The following is a 14,282-nucleotide window of genomic DNA, read 5'->3' on the forward strand; positions in this document are numbered from 1 at the left end:
AGCATTTTCACTAAACATTAAAAAAAAAGCAAAATGATGTGGGTTTAACAGCAATTTTATAGACATACATATTCAAAACTGTTTGGGAATCTGATGACAATCTTTAATTTTGTGTTGTTTCAGAACTGACTTTCTGAGCAATCCTAGACAACTCACCAAGGACAAAGCTGTAGTGATAAAAAACTTCAGAAGAGTTTCAGGTAGAAAAAGAAATGCATTGGGAGAAAGCTCCAACATATTTAACTTATTTTATCCAAATATCACCTCTGTTCCCTAACAACTGAACTCTCAATAATTAATATTACCCCTGTAATATTCTAGGAAATATAATTCCCCGGGTGTTGCAATGAGTACCTCTAACCAATTCTGCATGTGCTCTTCTCCAAAATCAGAGGAAATGCAACAGTGACTAATTCATCAGTATTTTAAACACAGTCACATGAGAGGCTGCCTTTCCTATCTCTCTTCACTTTGGTGTGTTAATTTTTCCACTCAATCCATTAAAACAAAAAGAAAACAATTCCACTGAGATTTGCAGGGGTGCAGTGCCAAAGTACAAGTCAATGTGCAAAAGTAGCCTCTAAGTTGTAGATAGTGCATTGTACAAGAAGATGAAAAGGAAAAAAAGTAATAGAAAAAAATTAATCTCTGTCATGTTTTATATGCAAACTGCATACAGAGAGCTTGGGCAAATTTGCATTCAGAATAAGTGACCAGGCAAAAAATGGATCAAATCTGTAAAAAAACGGAGTGTCCTGAACTCCAGGAATTAGCAGAGTTGTTCAAGTATTTCTGGTAATATTATCCTTTATTTCAACAGCAGAGCTCCCACTTGTTAGAAAGGCTGGGTAGTTATATTTTGCTGGAAAGTGCAGTTTAGCTTCTAGGCAGGGACCAAAAGCTTAATCTAACAAAATCTAATCTCTTAACTCCTGTTCAGGTTCACCTTCCCATAAAAGAACATGAGTAAGAAATTAATGGGAAATTCAAGCCTTAATGGAAAGGACATTTTGCTCTGGGCAGAGTTTATGTTGTGGAGTTTTTTAATGGAAAGATATTTGAATTAGTGATATATAAATGCATCTCCTGAAGCAACTCAAAATATCAAGATTTGGAGGCAGGCCCTGTCTGACTCCCACTGTTCCTCTAGAAGGATCAGGGTCTTATTTGACCTGTTTCTGTCAATCCCTTGTGTATACTTTGGATTCTCAGGGAAACCTTGGTGAAGGTTTTCCTTCCCTCAAGAAAATGCTGGAGAGCATCATCTCTCAGCAAGAAAAACCATACATTGCATTTGTCTGTCTACGTGCACAGCAGTAATATTTCAGTTCAGAGGCCCCCACCTTAGCCTCAATCTGGAGAAAATGAAGCTGAAGGAACATTATATTGGTGTCTTCAAGTACCTGAAATAAGGAAATAGTCAGGTGGCTGTCAGTCTCTTCTCCCAGATAACAAGTGACAGGAAGAGAGGAAACGGCTTCCAGTTGCACCAGGGGAGATTTAGTTTAGATATGTAGAGAACTTTCATCATGGAAAGTGTTGTAAAGCATTGGAACAGGCTGCCCAGGGACATGGGGAAAATAACATGTGGAAGTGTCACTTGAGGACATGGTTTAGAGGTGAACATAGTTGTAAATTGTAATGATTGTAAATATTTTTTCCAACCATTCTGTGATTCTGCAATCCAAAGTCTTAGGGCATGTGATGGCAGGAAGATGATCCCATTATTGCTATCACCCAGAGCTATCTATTTTTCATGTGTGGTGCTTTTTTAAAATAAATTAATGCATGTAACACAAATATTAACGAACCTCTTTGGGCAATCATTATGGTCAGATAAATTAAGGTGTTATCAAAGCACTGAATCTTTGCCAATTAACACATGCAGTGTGAAACCAGTAATAAAACTACACAGAAAATTAGGAATGGCCAGTAGAGAGCACTTTAGTGGAACTGGATGCTCTGTGAATAAACTGCTGGAAGTATGCCAAGATATTATCTCCTTATTTGTCAAATTTGGATCTGAGAAATAAGTGGGAAAACTTTCCCTTGAAAATTGCCTATGATGTGAATATTAAAATGAAAGATGAGCAAACAGATAAAAATCTTGTACAATGAGCTATGGACAGGTGTATGAGGAAAATAGCTTAAAAATTATTATTTTTGAATCACTTTAAAATTTATGTTTTTCCCCCTTTATTCCTATCAATTAAATTAGAAACCAGAAATCATATGTGGCAAAACCACTAAAACTGCACAGAGGAAGTATGCTTGTGGTGACACCAACTGTTTAGACTAAAAAAAATCTTTCATGCATGATTAACAAGCCAAGTACACTGCAGCAGCAGAAGAAGATTTTGTGAACCTTTTACTTTTGTAGCAAAATGAATTGAGAGGTACCATTGGTCTTTACCTACTTTTCATTTTTACCATACAATTAGTTTTTAACTCCACTCAATCTGCTTTTCACTGAACCCCTAAACAAAAGCACAGGTTTGCCCTGGTCTCTAATTTTACAAGTAGAAGTCAGGGATAAATTTGGACAGGTTGGTTAGATCAACTCCACTGACTCTAGAGGAAGCTTAGCTTGATTAAACACCTAAATTTAAATAGAAAGGGGAAAAACCCATATTAAACTTACCTTCTGTTAAAACTAAATGAGAGGAACTTCTAATCCCCACTAGTTCAGCTCAGGACTGAAATTGGTGCTATTGAAGAAAGAGTTTTAGCAGCCTTATCTTTTGTCCATCCTGTCCTCCAGTTTTTCAGGTTCATTTCATTCACTGATTGAGACTGGAAACAGACAATGTTTCCAGTCTCAGTCAGTTTGCTGGTGTTACAGCCTCTGCTCCAGATTCTGCACTGTTATTAACCTGCTGAGTTGACTCAAGGTTGTTGTGTTGAGGAAAAAAGAAAGAATCAGAGCACCTCAAAAATGGCCACTGCATAGACAAGCAAGAATGAGCATAGGAAGAATATTCCTCATGGAAATCAAGAGGGTCATTGAAAGACTACACCAGTGGGAAACCAAGCAGTCACAGATGAAGTTTTGAATAATTTGGTTTATCAGTTGGTTGGGTTTTTTTTCATTAGTGTTTCTAAACAGATTGGTCTCTGGTCCTGAGGCCAACTGTCACAGCATGGCCACACCTTTTCAATTAAACTTCAGCTGGAAACCAGGCAGGGAATTGATCCTTAGACTGCTGTAAAGGTGTTTCTACCACATAACCAAGGATGTGGTAAATTCCCTGACACATGATGTGTTCTGCAAGACACACAGGCAGCAGGATGATCCATGTGCTATTCCAGCTATTTCAATCAGCAAAATCAATATTTGGGGTAGTGAATATATTTCAGTCTTTATTTATTAGTACAGTTCAGCTTTGTACATTTTTTGTTGTTCTTGTTAATTGCCTGCCAAAACTTAAGCTGCATCTCATTCATTACTCATTCAATTATGATAGAAGATGGATTTTGACTTTTCAGTCTCAGCTGCTGTTAGTAACTTCTGGGTAGAATTTCTCAGGAGGCTGTAACCTCAGCTTTCATAAGCAGCCTCTTGCCTCTTAGCTGCTTCTTTTGAGTAGTTGATTATGTATCACTACATAAAATGTTCCTATCAGTCACTTCTGACACACAGATCATCTTGAACTTTTTGCAAAGCCCAGTAAAGACAGCCTGCCCTCAGGAAGGGCATGAAAAACATTCCACAAAATATCTGCACATAATTCAAATCAGACAAACGTGCCACAGCAACTATCAACAAGGACCATGCGGGCAGAAGGCCAAAGATGAGGCCAAAGCCAGAAGAAGTCAATCACAGATTAGCTTTTGGAGTAAGGTACATTTTTCATAGCATAATGTTGAAACAAGTGTTCCAGAATTATGATGTGGATCTCCTGCAGCTCCTGTGTCATATCTGTCAGCCCCATATTTCAGGGAGTCTTGTCAGGATCAGAGGAAACCTCAGTGAGGTGAACACTCCCAGCCTCCAACTGAAAGGCTGCATCGACTGTAGCTGCAGATTGACCCTCGGATCAAAGGAAAAGTCACATCTTGTAGACAGAATAAACAGCTATATTATTCAGATTATAATAATATGTGTCAATGAAGATGATCTGTGTAAAATATAATACTAATAAATAAATAAATAAAAGGCAGTCTGTTTATATCCCAAAATGTTAAAGCTTCCTTCTAAAGTTAGTGGCACTCTAACAATTCTTAGAATGACAAGCAAAAGTCTGATCCACTGAATAATATTTAAAGATGACTAGATAAGGTGTGCCTATTATTTACCATGGGGAACAATGTCCTCTAAATACCAGCTCAAAGAGACTCTCTAGTTTCCTCCTTTCACCTGGTTACACAATAGCCCTAAAGAGTGATAATTCCTTTTATTTTCCAATATCATACTACATCCTTGATTTCTGGTACTCAAGTACCTTGGGGCTATCTTAATGACCCTGTTCAGCCTTTACTTGAGTCAATAACAAAATCCCCATGGACTTCAATAAGGCCAGGATTAATTCCAGACAGCTCTGTTTATTAGCAATATTTTTTCCACTTATTCTATGGGACTTCTTGTATTCCTCACAAAAGCATTGCAGCATGGCTTCTCCCCTTCAAAAGAGGTGGCTGCATCCAGACTTCACAAGAGGAAGGATCTCTGATATGTGCTACCCCTTTTTCCTCATGCTTGGGAGACTGCTAGTTAGTCCAAGCTAAAACTTTTCCAGGAGTTCTTCTAGCATTGGGAGAGTGTGGGAGATCAGTAGAGACAGCAGAGTAATGCTCAAGCTATTTGCTGCTTCATTATTCCTTCATAACTCCCCAAAATTCTCATTCTCAAAAATAACAATGACAAAACAGCTGGTTTCTCTTTAGCCCCTGAAATCCAGGTGTCTACGCCCAAGCATCTCCTGTCCCACCAAAAACCTGTCCTACAGCCACAGTGTGTGTCCACTACACAGCTGAACTCATGTGCCCTCCTCCTTCTGGGAGGAAGGCACACGAGCCCACAAATAAATGCTGGTCTGATTTCAATGTGGATTATCTGTATATATTTAGAGGTCTGTGTTATCCACACAGGGATATTGTTCCCTGCATTCCAGTTTCTGCTCTGCAGAGAATCTGTCAGATCATTAGAAGCAATTGTTCTGATTTCATCCCCATGTTGAGGAGGCAAGGTGGGACAAGGAGTGGAAATGTTTTGGGCTTTTTCAGGTGATTTTTGGTTTTCTTACATCTAACACCTGAGGTTTTTTTCCTATACTCCAACCAAAATAATGGAAAACCATTATTTCCGGGTTTGTGAAATTTCAATTTCAAGAATGAGAAAAAAAGGAGAGAGATTTAATAGCAGGGATCAGTCTAGTGCAAAATCAAACCAGAGCAGCAGGTCCTGTAACTTCTCACAGCAATTATTAACTAAAGCCTTGAAAGAAGAAAACAAATGGTATGGATAAAAAAAGGGAATAATTTCATCTCTGGTTGCACAATATCTCACAATATGACAACTTGGGGAGCTTTCAAGGAAATTATCAGCTGTCTGGAAAATAAATATTTTTTTTTTTTATAACTTGATGAAATATAGTAGCTAATGTGTTGCTAAAATTTTCAAAATATGAACAGTAAAATCCACATAATTAGATACTTAACAGTCTGGCATCAGTTCTGTTCCCACTAATGAATTATCTGACTGAGGACTCAATTAATAAAAAAATTAAAGGACGATAATGTAATTAACACTAATCATTATTGATTTACAGAAAATAAATGCTGTCAAGTAAACTTGGTTTTCTTCCTCTTAATGAGATGACAAATTTGATCAAGTTCTAGAGCACATTTAACTTGCAACCACAAGGATGTTGACTACAAATATAACAATCCATCAAAATGCTAAATGCCATAAGTGCATATTAATCTATCTATTTGATCCAGAAATGGATGAAAAAGAGAGAATAATGATTAAACATGCAAATTCCTAAAAGAGTTTCAGGTTTCAGTTCATGCCCTGACAATAGTTTATATTCTCATTGATGAGAATAAATAATATCATGGATGGTAATGTTTGTAATTTGACTGAGAGATTGCAGAAAAACTGATTAAGGGGAAAAATGTACCATGATCTGGATTATTCAACAAGCTGGATGTCAGTAATCAACTTATTAAAATACGAAAAGTATGAAGCAGCAGCACATGGAATATGAAGCTCATTTCTGACACATCCCTTTCATAAAGCTGTTGGTGAGCTGAATAAAGTGATGTGGCATCCCCGGTGTCACCAAAACATTGTCTGAATCTCTACAGAAAATACCTGGGCTCCTGGTGGACACCCGGTTGGATGTGAGCCAGCAACGTGTCCTTCACACCCAGGTGGAAAAGGAGTGTCCTGGGCTGCACTGGAGCTGTTGGAAGCATCTGGGAGGGGATCATTCCCCTCTACCCAGCACTGGTGAGCTCTCATCTGCATCCAGTTCAAGGCTTCTCAGTGCCAGAGGGATGTGGACAGACTGCAGAGAGTCCAACAAAGGACCCCTGAGGGGATTCAGATTCTGGAGCATCTCTCATGGGGAAAGGCTGAGAAAGCTGTGACAGGTTAACCTTGAGAAGAGAAGGCTCAAGGGTGATTTTATCCATCCCTAAATCCCTGAAGGGAGAATGCAAACAGAGCAGAGCCAGGCTCCTCTCAGTGGTGTCCAGTGAGAGGACCAGAGGTCAAGTGCACCCACTGATGCACAGAAGTTTCTCTAAACAGCAGGAAACACATGTCTGTTGTGAAGGTGGTCCAGCACTGGCACAAGTTGCCCAGGAAGGTTGTGGACTTCCTTCCCTGGAGCTATTAGAAGTCATCTGGACATGGTCCTGGACCCTAGGGCTGAGTGGCCCTGCTAGAGCAGGGGGGATGAACCATGCTGGCCTCCAGAAGTCCCTTCCAACGTCAACCATTCTGTGATTCTGTGAAGTATAAGAGAATCTATATAATCTATATGATGAAAGGCAAAACAAGCTCAATTTATTCATCCTAACAGCAAGGTGATACAGGGAACTAACTGCAAGAGTTAACAGATATACCCTATCAAAAGATTTTACTGTTCAAGGATTTAGTTTCAATAAAACCTTGAATGGAAAACAGATTTATATCTTTATCAGATGTAGCAATCAAGAAAGATGTAACTTATAAAATTAGGCAAAGACTTTATGTCCATGGCCTTAAAAAGTAAAACCAAGACAGTGTTATTGTTAGTGCTTCTGCAGGAACACTGTGGCTCATCCACATGGAATGGTTGTTCCATGCAGATTTTCTGGCCCATGTTCTGCATGAGTTACATTAACTGAGCAATTGCAGATTTTGTTTCCACGAAGCTGAGATCATCTCACAGTTCCTGGTCTATCTTGTGGCTATTTTCATTACTTGCACAAAATAGGTTTGCTGCTCTCCTTTAGACTAATTCCATATTCAGAGGATACACAAATGGAACCCCCCAGGGAATGAGAGAAGCTGACCTAACAGTAACACCCTTCATTTGCACAAGAGATCCTACATGGCATAAGGAATGCTGACATCACAGGGAACTTTGCTGGATGTTGTCCTTGGTGCTGCAACATTGATCCCTTTCATTTTTTGTCAGCCAGGCATATTCTTGATGTTCCTGCCTCTGGGATTTTATCAGGTCGGTTTTGATTAATTGTGTTCAAGGCCAGACTGGACAAGTCTTGGAGCAACCTGCAGTGGTGGAAAGTGTTCCTGCCCACTGCAGGGGGTTGGAATGAGATGGGTTTTAAGGTCCCTCCCAACCCAAACTATTCTGGGATTCTATCATTCTATAAATGATAATTAACAATAAACAAGGTAAGTAAAAATGAAGTTTCAGTAAAGAAATTGGTGTGGACAAGGTCACGCTCACAGGATCAATCCAAGTAGGGCTGGGAAGGGGAAGCATTCTCCTCAATTCCAGTTCCCCTCTCCACTACCCTGATTAAGGTCCCTTCATTTATACCCCATATGCTTTTAAGAGTATTTCTGGTTTATGTTTTCACTGAAGTTTTACAGATTCATCATTGACTTATAATCAGAACTAGTTAGAAGAGGGGCTTCATTAAAAAAAGCAAAGACTGAAACAAGGTTGGTCATTCAGGGAACTCTGTCACTGCTCATGTGATTCCAGCATAAGAGAAAACTCAGAGTAAAGTCCCTGTAAAAAAGTAGGCCCCCAAAAAAATTACTGATTACCCTTGTTGGTGAAAAAATTGACCATGATGAACCTTAATAACAAAGATCAATGTTGTCAAAATGGAACAGCAATTCTGGGAGCCATATTTTTAAGGAGCATTATCATTACATCTTTAGGAAAGTATTCTAAAATGCCATAAACAAATCTATTTATCAAAGTGCAGATTTTAATATTTTTTGCATTGTACTCTTCTGGTAGCCAAATCAAATCATTAGATTTTCATTTCAAGACTAGGAGTGGGAGCAAGGTCAAAATTTGAATTTTCAAATTTCTCATTTTGGTAGTGGAGAACAAAATGCTTAATTTCAGAACTGTTAAAAATTATTTATTTACACTTGCTCATTCTTATGCCTGTTAGGCAGGAAACATTGACTTTTATTGTGCTTCTGCATTTGTAATATGAAAGCAATGATATACAATTACCTTAGGAATACAACTCTAAATTGCATTTTTATATTAATATTAATATCATGTTCTATAACTAGAATGAATATTTCATGGAAAGTGGTGAGGATGCAGTTAACCTAAATCAAATGAGTTTGTGCCTAATTTTTTAGGTTCTATCTGAATTATTTGCCATGACTTAACTAGCACAGAGTAGTTTATATCCATATAAATAAACTTTAAGTGACTGAATGGGCTCCACTAAATCAAAGTGATCACATTGATTCAGACTCCTGGGAAGGTTCCGGGTCTTTCTTGCCCCTCAAACTGTGCCTGGAAGCTGCCTGAAATTTCTGATATGAGGCAAAACCATGCCAGGATCCTGTGAAGTTCTGAGGAATAGGAAAATTGAGTAATCAGAAATGTTCTTTCTTAAATAAGGGAAGGGAAGGTTTGGGAAGGTTTTGAGAAGGTTTGGGAAGGGAAGGTTTGGGAAGGGAAGGTTTGGGAAGGTTTGGGAAGGGAAGGTTTGGGAAGGGAAGGTTTGGGAAGGTTTGGGAAGGGAAGGTTTGGGAAGGTTTGGGAAGGTTTGGGAAGGTTTGGGAAGGTTTGGGAAGGTTTGGGAAGGTTTGGGAAGGTTTGGGAAGGGAAGGGAAGGTTTGGGAAGGGAAGGTTTGGGAAGGGAAGGTTTGGGAAGGGAAGGGAAGGTTTGGGAAGGTTTGGGAAGGGAAGGTTTGGGAAGGGAAGGGAAGGTTTGGGAAGGGAAGGTTTGGGAAGGTTTGGGAAGGTTTGGGAAGGTTTGGGAAGGTTTGGGAAGGTTTCGGGAAAGTTTCGGGAAGGGAAGGTTTCGGGAAGGGAAGGGAAGGGAAGGGAAGGGAAGGGAAGGGAAGGGAAGGGAAGGGAAGGGAAGGTTTCGGGAAGGGAAGGGAAGGGAAGGGAAGGTTTCGGGAAGGGAAGGGAAGGGAAGGTTTCGGGAAGGGAAGGGAAGGGAAGGTTTCGGGAAGGGAAGGGAAGGGAAGGTTTCGGGAAGGGAAGGGAAGGTTTCGGGAAGGTTTCGGGAAGGTTTCGGGAAGGTTTCGGGAAGGTTTCGGGAAGGTTTCGGGAAGGTTTCGGGAAGGGAAGGGAAGGTTTCGGGAAGGGAAGGGAAGGGAAGGTTTCGGGAAGGGAAGGGAAGGTTTCGGGAAGGGAAGGGAAGGTTTCGGGAAGGTTTCGGGAAGGGAAGGTTTCGGGAAGGGAAGGTTTCGGGAAGGGAAGGGAAGGGAAGGGAAGGGAAGGGAAGGGAAGGGAAGGGAAGGGAAGGGAAGGGAAGGGAAGGGAAGGGAAGGGAAGGGAAGGGAAGGGAAGGGAAGGGAAGGGAAGGGAAGGGAAGGGAAGGGAAGGGAAGGGAAGGGAAGGGAAGGGAAGGGAAGGGAAGGGAAGGGAAGGGAAGGGAAGGGAAGGGAAGGGAAGGGAAGGGAAGGGAAGGGAAGGGAAGGGAAGGGAAGGGAAGGGAAGGGAAGGGAAGGGAAGGGAAGGGAAGGGAAGGGAAGGGAAGGGAAGGGAAGGGAAGGGAAGGGAAGGGAAGGGAAGGGAAGGGAAGGGAAGGGAAGGGAAGGGAAGGGAAGGGAAGGGAAGGGAAGGGAAGGGAAGGGAAGGTTTGGGAAGGGAAGGGAAGGGAAGGGAAGGGAAGGGAAGGGAAGGGAAGGGAAGGGAAGGGAAGGGAAGGGAAGGGAAGGGAAGGGAAGGGAAGGGGCCTAAACCCCCTCTGTTACTTGGGCTAAAGTCCCTGAAAACCACAATGCAGTGTATGAACAAACTGAAGGGAGAATCCAGGGAATGGTGCAACTCCAGATACATTATGAGCAATTTTAGGAGCCTGAAATGCATTTCCCCTATAGATGCAGCTTGCTGACTTTGCTGTGTCTTCTTTCATGTAGCCAGAATTTTTTCTCTCCCTAAAGCATTGCCTGTGGTCATATTTTCTGAGTGCCTACTGCAAGAAAGCAAGTTAAGAGAGTGGAGAAATTAAAAAGCAAGGGGGCTGGGAGTGACACTGGAGGAAAAAAGTTATATTCTCAAAACAGATAATGGGCCAAGCCTTAACTTTTCTTCTCTCCCCTTAAAACTGATTAGCTTTCTCCTGCCATGAAATTTAAATATATAATGTGCTCTACTGTTTACATCCTAAAATGGGTGAAGGGTATTTCCTCACATAAATATAATTTAAATATTGTTTTTTGCTAAATTACATACAAATACTTTTTAGCCACATAAATATAGCTGAACTAAATTAAACTAATAAAAAGGGAATCTCCTAACTTTCTGACATTTCAAATATTCACTAAAATTAAGACCTCCCTTTAATGGATGCAGTTTGCCCATTTTTGATTTTCTGACTCTATTTAGGTATAGGGAGGTTGCTTGGGAATGGGAAAAATAGAGACATAAAAAGGATGTGTTTTATTTAGATGCTCATGCTAATTTCAGTGGTGGTCCATATCCTAGCTGAGGAAAAGGAAAGATATGACTTGATTTCAAATTGATAACCTGATATGACTGATTTCAAATTTTCAAGGAAACAAGTTCAGCAACTTTTCAGTGTGTTTTGTTTGACTTCTAGGAGGAAGAAGGTTAAGAAAGGATTAATTCACTTTCAAAAGGTGGATGTGAAGACAAAGGATAACCATGCAGCAGTGGGAGCAGCTCTTGAGAGTTCCCAGCCTCCCCTATGTGTTCCAAGGGATAAATCATCCATAATGTCTCCAGTTTAATGCTCTATCACCTAACTCCTGCTTTTTCTGCCAGTCATGGAATGCTGGGAAGTAGGCACTCAGTATTCAAAGAGGTTTTGGTCCTGAGACAAAGAAACACAAGGCAACAGCATGAGCAATCCAAGTTCAGCTGGTAGGGCAGTACAACCCAAGCAAGGCTTTGAGCTCCTTGTCTTAGGGAGCCAAGCACTTCTCAAGTTCACTCAGCCTGAGCTGAGTACCCAGATCAGATCAAAATAAAAATTAAAGGATTCTGGAATGAGAAAAAGAGTCCTGAAATGTTTTTCATGCCTAACCTGGGAGATCTGATTGCTGATTCAGCTCCAGAGGGTTTGGGGTCTGCAGGACAGTTCTGAAAAGGGGATCCCAAAGCTGCAGCCCACCCCACATTGCCTCAAAGTCAGGGTCCTTTCTGGCATCATGTACCTGGATTTCTTGTGGGAAAAAACCCCAGGGAGTGCAGAGGGATAAAACACACGGATTGCAAATAAATTTAATCTTGGATGCAAAAGTTCTCCTTGGAATAGTAATGCAACAACCTCTTGGAGGGTCTTCATTTTCCAAAGAGCCCACAGGAGTGTGAGGTTTGGTCTGGGAGAAACTGGACCTGACCCATCAATGTGAGGGTTCACCAGCTGGGGTTCCTGACATCCAAAATTGGCCACTAAATGGGTACCAGAGAAAAGTGAGTGACACTTGAAGTAATTTTTTATCACAATTAGACAAAATCAGTGACTTCAGTTTTGGGTCCCTCACTAAAAACAGTGCTGGAATGGCTCCAGAGTAGGGAAATGAAGCTGCTGAAGGATGTAGAGAACCTGTCCTGGGAGGAATGACTGAGGAACCTGGGGCTGTTAAATGTGGCAAAAAGCTTGGACCTGTCCATAAGATTTCAACACCTGTGGCTGAGCTTTCCTGCTTTGTTAAAAGCTGCTCTAGGTATCCTTCTTGCTGCTGGGTTTGGTGATGCCCTTCCTTGAAGAAAGCACTGGTGGGTTCAGGAAAATGTAAAATAATGGTAACAGCATTTTTAGCAGAGCCTGTAGCGACGGAGCAAGGGGTTTAAACTGAAAAAAGACAGATTTGGACTAGATAAAATGAAGGAATTTTTGCAATGAAGATGGTGAGGCACTGTTACAGGTTACCTGGAGTGGTGATGGATGCTTCATTTCTGGAAATGTTCAAGGCCAGGTTGGACACGACTTGGAGCAGCCTGACATAGTTGAAGATGTCCCTGCTCAAGGCAGGGGGTTGGACTACATGCTATTTAAAGTCCCTCTCCAGTTCAAATTATTCTATCATCCTACAATGGTATGGTGCTATGAAAACCCCTGTTTTTCTGGAGATGATTATGTCTGGAGATATAATACAGGTTTAACAGCAAACATTATGGAAAGTTGGATTTTTAAGAGAAGAGTCTTGGTATTATTCACAAAGAAAAGGTATAAAGTGCTCACCAAAGCAATGATTTTGTAAATCCATTAGTAGGCTGACCGTAAATTTCAAGACAGCTGCAATGTAAATTACAATTTGCATTTTATAATTAAAAATAAGCTTTTTTAATAAAAAGTACTGATTTCTGAAATACACGTGAGAACATACAGAAGAAAAATATCAGGAGGAAAAAAGAGCTGGTTTGGAGGAAAAGGTACCAAACATGTTTTAAAAGCTTGGATTTTACCAGAACTCGGAAATCTGCCTTTCTATGAGCTCAACGAGCAGCAGAGGGCGCTGGGATAAACGGATTTCTTTTAAACTCCAGCCAACAATACGGATTTGCTGGGAGTTGGTTACTGAGTGAGATAGACTTTCATTTATAGACATCCATGCCATATTTAAAAGGCAGAGCAGGATTTAAAACCTATTTCTGAAACAGGACCTTGATTAGGGGCAGGCAAAATTAAAAAAAAAAAAATCTGGAAAAAGCATATGAGACAAAGGTAGCCTAACTTATTGAATTAAAATTAATTTTTTCTAGTTCTCAACAAAGTAGACATCTTGTTATTGTGGGTTTTCTCCCTCCCAGGGCTATTAACAGATATTCCATTGGGATAATAAGGATATTCAACCTAATCTATATTCTCACTATTCTATGGTGAGTAATACTCTTGATATTGAACATGGGTTATGGAAGATTTATTCTGATTTTAAGGTAGAGTGTGAAACACTGAATGGCCTGCTAATCAAAAATCAATGAGAATAAGAACCTGCAACTTTTTCCTTAAGGAAGAAAGATTCATATCAGCATCATTTCTAGCAGAGGAAATATTTGGGTGTTTGAAATTCCCAAATAAGGACTTGGTCCTCTTGGATCAAGTACAGAGTAGAACACAAAGATGCTCTGAGGATTGGAGCAGACAGGCTGGGTGAAGGCTCCAGGGAAAACTTAAAGGGCCTTCCAGTGCCTAAAGGAGCTCCAGGAGAGCTGGAGAAGGGCTCAGGACAAGGGACTGGAGGGACAGGACAAGAGAGAATGGCTTTAAATCCAAAGAGAGGAAAATTAGAATGGATATTGGGAAGAAATTCTTCCCTGTGAGGGTAGTGAGGCCCTGGCAGAGGTTGCCCAGAGAAGCTGTGGCTGCCTCTGGATCCCTGGAAGTGCCCAAGGCCAGGCTGGAAGGGGCTTGGAGCAATCTGGGATAGAGGAAGATGTGTCGGGGGGTGGATGGGGACGATCTTAGCTCCGTTCCGAGCCGAGCCGCTCGGCGGTGCCGCTGCGGGGAGCGAGTCCCCATCAGAGGGCGCCGCTGCCCCGCTCAACGCGCTCCGAGCTCCGCGGGCACCGGTCGGGGGAGCGGGGCTTCCTCCGCCCTGGGCACGGCCCCTGAGAAGGCTATCCCTAACAAAAAACAAAATAATATTTTTTTAAACAATTATATATATATATATATATATATATATATATATATATATA

The sequence above is a fragment of the Haemorhous mexicanus genome, chromosome 3 (assembly GCF_027477595.1).
Source record: "Haemorhous mexicanus isolate bHaeMex1 chromosome 3, bHaeMex1.pri, whole genome shotgun sequence".
In the NCBI taxonomy this organism is placed as follows: Eukaryota; Metazoa; Chordata; class Aves; order Passeriformes; family Fringillidae; genus Haemorhous; species Haemorhous mexicanus.